The sequence below is a fragment of the Andrographis paniculata genome, unplaced genomic scaffold, assembly GCF_009805555.1.
Source record: "Andrographis paniculata isolate CXL003 unplaced genomic scaffold, ASM980555v1 Contig69END, whole genome shotgun sequence".
NCBI classification, from domain to species: Eukaryota; Viridiplantae; Streptophyta; class Magnoliopsida; order Lamiales; family Acanthaceae; genus Andrographis; species Andrographis paniculata.
The window spans coordinates 3,168,889-3,176,333 of NW_026137605.1; the positions used below are offsets into that span (position 1 = coordinate 3,168,889).

Genomic DNA, 7,445 nt, shown 5'->3' on the forward strand with positions numbered 1-7,445 from the left:
AATTAAGTCAATTGTTGTTGAATAGAACTCATATCGCTTGCTTCTTTAACTACTACTGCTTCTCTTGGTCCGAACTGTTGTGAGTTCATCGCCATATTGTTCAGTAAGTCCCACGCCGCTCTAGGAGTTTTGTTCATCAAGGCCCCTCCACTTGTTGCATCTATGATTCTCCTATCGATGGAAGTCAAACCTTCATAAAAATATTGAATCAGTAATTGCACGGGGATTTGATGATGGAGGCATCGAATAAGTAGAGCACTAAAGCGGTCCCAATATTCAAATAAAGACTCCCCTGTATGTTGTGTCATTCCGCATATCTCTTTCCTCATAATCGCAGCTCGTGAAACGGGAAAGTACTTTTCAAGAAACTTTCTCTTCATGTCCGTCCATATAGTGACGCTTCCGGCAGGTAGATTGAATAGCCAAATATTTTGCGGCGTCTTTCAGTGATAAGGGAAAAACACGAAGCTTGATTTGATCTTCTGTTTGTCCTTGTGGCTTCATACTTGTGCATACGACATCAAATTCTTGAAGATGCTTATGTGGCTCTTCTCTTGACAAGCTATGGAAAGAAGGCAACAAGTGTATTAATCTTGATTTTAATTCAAAAGTATTGTTACCATCTACCGTCGGGTATGTGATGCAGAGATACTGATGGGTCAAGTTAGGGGCTGCCAGCTCCCTTAGTGTCATTTGATCCATCTCTTCTTCTAGCTCCAACTCGTCAGAACTCAAATCACTAGATGATTCTAAAGCTAAATCTTTTTGGCGACGGTCCCTAGTTTTTTTTCTCAACTGACGCGCAGTCTTCTCAATTTCAGGATCGAAACTCAAGATTTTTGTGCGATTAGATCTTCACATAAACTAGAAAAAGTCAGATTTTTAAAAATAATATAAAATAACCAAAGATAAATTGAATCAATTAGAATTACCCGGCAACGGCGCCAAAATTTGACAGGTGTTTGTCACACGCTGCAAAATTTAAATAAAATAAACCTACTTCTGCAATAAAAATAACATAGTATAGATGAAGTAGGGTCGTCTCCTCAGGGAATTAAAAAGGTTTTATTTTTTATTGTTTGATTTATAAATATAATAAAATGAGGGATTTTGGAAGTAGGAAATAAAAATAAAATAACAAACTAAAAACTCTACGACTAAAAGATAAATTCAATAAAAACAAGTTTCCAGTCTAGGAATGAAATTGACAACTTGGGTAGTGGATTTGATCATCGATAAATATTTAATTTTATTGGTTCCTAAATAAATTAGTTATAGTTACCGACAGACGCCTAATAACCAACTCTTCCTTAATTTCTTGACAGTCTAGGTACGCCCATCAACTGCTTCCCTAGTTAGACTAGAAGACGCCACAAAGAATTTATTAGCCTAACCGCCTGGTGCAATAGAAGAGCCTAATTCAATTTAACAATTAACTATGCGAAATTGTTTAAAATTGATTCCACGATTTTCTAATGGTGTATGCCACTAGTTGCTACTTGAACCAAATTAAAACGAAATTACGGACGCCTAATTTAGTTTAGCAATTAATCTTTAATCCAATTGAAATACCTTGCCACAATACCCAACCAAATAAAAGATTATAACTCAAAGAAATCAGAAACTACAGAAATACTTAGGAACCGAAGAAATATCATAAATAAAAACAAGTCTAATATGCCAAATCCATACTAAGTTGTTTTCCACTCCTAAACTAGAAAAGTAAACTACTCGCTAATCATAGGAGGAAGAACAAAGGAAAAGGAAGCAAAGAGAAACATCGCCTGAGAATGATCTTGGTAGGGGTAGAACTCGAAATCTATGAATCTCTTGCCCTTGCGCAGTTTCTCTCTGGGACTCTTCTGCACGGTGTTCTCCTCGGAAAGTGGCATAAAGTGGCGCCTCTCCCTTCTTTCTTTCCTTTATATTTGCCCTAATTTTGTAAGAATTGGACCTTGGACCTTTTTGTTCTCTTTTCCCACTAATTATATCAATTTTATTATTTTTCTCCTGCAAATTATAAATAAATAATATATGCCCAAATCAAGTAAAATCTAATCAAAATAAACCAAATATCACAAATAATATAAATATTTTTAACGCATGCGATTTATGGCTATCATATCATGAATAGACAGAGTACATCAAAATTGAAGAAGACCAGCTTGCTTGAGTCCGTACAGTGACTTTTGAAGTTTGCATATCTGACCATGTGGTAGAAGAAAGCCTTGAGGAGAAAGCATGTGCAAGTCCTCTTCAAGTTCACCATGCAGAAATGCATCGTTGATATCAAGTTGATGCACCAGCCAACGTCTCAATGAAGCTGTGGCAAGAAGTATTCGAACAGTTACCATTTTGGCGACTGAGGCTTGACTCTTTGTAATCCTTGCCATAGGTTTAAAGGTAGCCTTTTTCTAAAAGACAAACTTTGAATCGTTGAACAATTTCATCTGCATTACGTTTGATTCTATATACCCATTTACAGGAGATGGGTTTCACATATTTGGGCAGGGCAGTAATCATCCATCTGTTGTTATGCTGTAAAGCTATTAGTTCTTCATCCATGGCAGATCTCCACGTAGGATCCTTATGGGCATGCGTATAAGAGCGTGGTTCCTGGAAATCAACAATGGATGCAGCATGCAATAAAAGTGCTAATAAGGGTGTGGCAGGTCCTGAAGAAGAAGAGGTGGGGCAGACATAATCGTTCATCCATGTAGGAGGTCTGGTAGCTCTTTTGGAACAAGAAGGCAAAGAGATGGATGGAAGAAGTGTAAGAGAAGAGATGGAATATGAGAGAGCACAAGTTGAATCAAATGTAGGAGGGACAGAAAGAGAAGGATCACAAGTTGGGATAGATGCATGAGGTGCACAATAAGAGAATGTGCACGATTAGGCATAGAAGAGTTGTTGTTAGGCTGTAATGTAGTAGAAGGAAATAATGTTGTAGGTAAGGGAGATTCTGGAATAAATGGATCATTATATAGGTTAGCAGAAGGTAAGGAGGCAGTAGGAAGAGGTGTTTTGTTAGTGTTGTTGTTTGGACAAGAGATAGAAGTAAAAGTGGAAAAAAGAAGTAAGATTCATGGAAAATGTCATCTCTATCTGCAAAGATCTTATTTGTGGCAATATCAAGGAGCTTGTAGCCCTTTTGGCCAGGTGCAATACCAAGAAACACACATTTAGAAGCTCGAGAGTCAAGCTTGGATTTGGTAGGCTGAATATTGGCAGCAAAGCAAAGGCATCCAAAGGTTTTAATGATTGAATAATCCGGAGATTTCAGGTAAAGTTTTTGGTAAGGTATGGACCAAGATAAAACACGAGAAGGTAGTCTATTGATGAGGTAGGTGGCATGAAGAAGAGTTTCACCCCAAAACTTTGAAGGTAAGGAAGCCTGAAAAAGTAAAGCTCGAGCGAGTTAAAGTAAATGCTTATGTTTGATTTCAACTCGACCATTTTGTTGGGGGCTATAGGGACATTAATGGTGGTGTTCAATGCCATTCTTTTGATAGAGAGTTTTGCAGTGGTTGTTTAGGAACTCAGTTCCATTGTTTGTTCTAATGCATTTAACAATCCAATTGAATTGAGTTTTGACATAGATGAGATAGGTTTCTATGAGGTAGGGGAGGTTTTGTTTGGTTGGTAAGAGATAGGTCCATGTGGCTCGGTAGTAGTCATCTACAATGGTTAAGAAGTAATGACATCCATTAAGTGTTGGAGTTTTGTAAGGTCCCCATGTATCTATATGAACAAAATCAAACATTTGAGAAGAACAAGAGACACTTTTATTGAATGGCAATCTTGTTTGTTTTTCTTTATGATAAATCTCACAAGGAGTACTAGAGATTGCTGTAAGAAATGGTAAATGCTTTAGAGTTTCAAAAGATGTGTGTCCTAGTCGTTGGTGCCATAAAGAGGGTTCATGAAATACAATTAAAGTGAGATCAGTGACAAATGAAGAGGCGCTGGAGAGGTGTAGAGGTTCTGAATTTGCTTCAGAGTAGCTAAGGTTGTTTTACACTTCTGGTCCTGTATCAAGGAACAATATGTTTCAAGTGAGCTTTAGAGAAGAGTGTTTTAGGAGCATACTGACAGACAATAGGTTATATTTAAATGTGGGGAGGTAGTAGACGAATGGTACTGTGATTTCTGGTGTAATTGGGACAGACCCTGCAAGGTTAGTTGTGAGGTGAGTACCATTTGGGAGCATGATATGGGGTTTTGTTTTCAAAGGGGATAATGAAGCAAACAGTCTTTTATCAGTACAAATATGGCAAGTTGCACCACTATCAATTAACCAAGAATTAGACTCTAAATTAATAGGACCAGTAGGAAGGAGATTACCTGAGAAATCCACAATTTAGTTTGCTGCTACAACAGAAGAATCGAGGATGTGCTGCATAAGAAGCTTTTGTACTTCTGCCTTTACCAAGGAACTCAAGTCTTGATTTCCAGAGTTGTTCCCTTCATGTTTGGTGGTAATCACAGCAGTACATGCAGAGATATTCTTCTTATTTTGCAAATCTTTGTACCAAGCGGGAATTCCATGTAGAGATAAACATGTATCTTTAGAGTCACCTTTCTTTTTGCAATAATCACACACCAAATTTCTTTTGTCCGTCATTTAATGTTTCTTTTTTTCGAATCCTTTGTTGTTTGATCCATTTTTACTTCCAACCATTAATGTGTTGTGCTCTACAAAACTGTGAATTTATTTCTGTTTCTCCACTTGCAGTATAAGAGCATAAGCTTTGCTCATAGTGGGTAGAGGTTCCATAAGCAAAATCTGACCTCTGACATTTTCATACTGATCGTTTAATCCAGTGAGGAATTGAATCAGAAGATCACGCTCCAACCTAGCTTGAAGTTTGTGGTTCAATCCACAAGAACATTCAATTGGTGGTTCAACGGTAAGTAACTCAGCCCAAATTTTCTGGATTTTTGTGGCATACGAAGTAATAGTGTCACCCCCTTGCTTCAAGGAGGTAAAGGTACGTTTGAGTTGGAAAATCAGAGATCTATTTGACTGACCAAATTTTTCTTTCAAGTTATCCTATAATCCTTTGGCATTAGAAACAAATATAAACGCACCTTATAGATCCACAGAGACTGAGTTGATGATCCATGTCCTTATTAGAGCATCTACCTCTATCCACGAATCAAACTCCGGTGCATCTTCAACAGGTCTAGGAGTTTTTCCCGTAAGAAGTCCATCTTTTCCCTTGGCCAGCAATGAGTTCCAAACACGATGACTCTATGTAAAATAATTGGTGCCATTAATTGGAACTGAATATAACGTAAGATGTGGTTGATCACCGCTGCTCAATTGTAGTGCCTTTGGAAAGGCAGCGGGCTGAGAGAAGGAAGCTTGAGTTGCACGAGCAAATGTAGATTCAATGTGATTTTGGCCATCAATATTCATGGTGCTTTCTTCAGTCATCAAGGTTTCACCCAGGCTTAACTCTGCTCTGATACCATGAATAGAAAATACAACAGTGCAAATGAGAAGAAACTGATGATAATAGTAATATAATGGATGAGGCCATCTCCAATCCATTATTCCATTTTTGCAGTTGCTACAGTACAAATGCAGTTGATCTACAGTACTTTTACTCCAACCATAAACTTTAATTTTTACTCTAAAAAGTATATTCCCTGTATATTCTTCTTTTATATCATTTTATATAACTTTTCATATTTATAAAGTACACTCAAATTTTAATTATTTTTACATTATAATCCATACACATATAATTTATATTTTATTTTAAAAATTACATATATGAATATTAACATTTATAATTAATAACTATTACAAATAAAATAATTTTAAAAAATAATTAAATGCTAGCAAGACAAATATGATATAAAATTATACATTATTTTTTAAAAAAAATAAATTTATATCACTTTCCAAAAAATAAAATTATACATTAAAAAAAATAAAATTACACAATGCACTAAAAAAATAACAAAAATACAAAAAAAACTACAAAATATCATAAAAACTCTACTAAAAAAATGGAGTTGAGCTACAGTGTCGAGAAAAAAGAAAATTGATTATGTAACAGACTAATACATTCATAACTGATATAATACTAATGCATCTTGATTATATCCACCAGTTCCATTGACGAATTTACCGGATTTTTACTACTCATTAAATTCTTTTTTTTCAAAAATATCAAATCAAATACCTATTTTAATATTTTTTATATTATAAAAAAAATATTATTTTATATTCAAAATATCACATAAATATCTATTATATCATATCATATAACTATTCTAATTTCAAATTTTTATTATTCAAATTTCAAATCAAAATTAAAAGAACTAGACAAATACACCCGCACCCTGGAATTTGACCCTTTAAACTAACTTCTATTTTCTTGATTGATATTCTTTTTTCATAGTGTGATATATATTATTTATACATAAGTTTGGAATCGTATGATTTTCTCATTGGATGTTATCTTACGGAACAACAATGTGAGAATATTTCATTAGGGTTTTAAATTTGCACTTGTTATCGTGTAATATTTAGAAATTGTATGCGTTAAATGTTCATATTATATGCGAAATTTGATTGATTTTGATTGGATTCTACATAATTTATATGCATATTGTTTATTTGCTGTATATATATGGCAAATATCAAATTTGGCGTAATTGGTAGAAAAAATATAGAAAAATTCAGATTTGTATCACCTAGTTAGTCATGGCCATAACTAACTATACCCTCATGAAATGAAAATTTAATTAAAGGCCCAAAAGCCTAGCTACAAAATAATTAGGGCAAAAATTAAATAAAAAGGAAGGATCACACATTTTAGAGATGGGAGAACGGCCAGAGCAAATACGCATGGGAGCAGGAGACTGACAGATTCATATATCACGCAGGAGCAAATCGACAGAGAAGATTTCCCCCTCCACTATGACTTTATATTTCTCTATTATTCTTTGTTATTTGATTACAAAGTAGATATTTTTCTCATTTGAGGGATAATAATGTTTTGGTTCTTTTGTTTTGGAGATTCTTAATTTTCTTTATAAAAGTTTTTTTTATTATTATCAATATTTGTCTGATTCTGATAATAACGTTTGTGATTTTTAGATTAATTGAATATTTTGGTACCGATATTTGAATTAGTCTGATAATCTAAAGTCAATTCAGGTAAGATATCCGTAATTGTATTCGCACTTAAATAGATGACAACCGGGTTGAATAGTTTCTTCCCGGGGGTTAGACAATCAAATTTAATTGCTCCTCTTAGGTAGTAATTGTTTTGAATTTGGTTTTTCTATATTAGAATATGATTATGCAATATTTCTTATGAGCGCACCTGGGTTTATGTTTAATTAGGAGTAATTACCGGTCGTACTTTAATTACCTACACTGTAAGGAAAAATTGGTTGTCAGAGCTTGTTGATAACTATTACCA

General features: G+C 34.5%; 1 non-coding gene across 1 annotated transcript; it reads left to right on the forward strand.

Moving 5' to 3' along the window:
• The first annotated feature begins 225 nt into the window (after positions 1 to 225).
• Positions 226 to 332, forward strand: LOC127264250 (small nucleolar RNA R71). Its single transcript, XR_007841648.1, has one exon. It is a non-coding gene; the product is annotated as a small nucleolar RNA R71 (small nucleolar RNA).
• Positions 333 to 7,445: the final 7,113 nt, after the last annotated feature.